Below are 290 nucleotides of genomic sequence, written 5' to 3' on the forward strand. Positions count from 1 at the left end.
GGGAATCCCATTGCCAGCTCTTTTTGCAAAATTATTGGATAAGCTGGATGAAGCCACTAGTCCATTGGTGAAAGTCTGCCGTCAATGACAAGATTGAAAGATAAACACTCACATACTTCCTCATGAGCTATAAAACATTGACACAAATCAGAGGTGATAAATTTTGAATTGTTTAAAGGTAGCACTCAAGCTAAATTTACTTTGGAATGGCAGGAGAAATACCATGTAGTAGGTAGGTATGGTGGACACAAATGGCATAGTGGTTGGCTCAAGGATTTTGGATGCATGAG

The sequence above is a fragment of the Lolium rigidum genome, chromosome 6 (assembly GCF_022539505.1).
Source record: "Lolium rigidum isolate FL_2022 chromosome 6, APGP_CSIRO_Lrig_0.1, whole genome shotgun sequence".
NCBI classification, from domain to species: Eukaryota; Viridiplantae; Streptophyta; class Magnoliopsida; order Poales; family Poaceae; genus Lolium; species Lolium rigidum.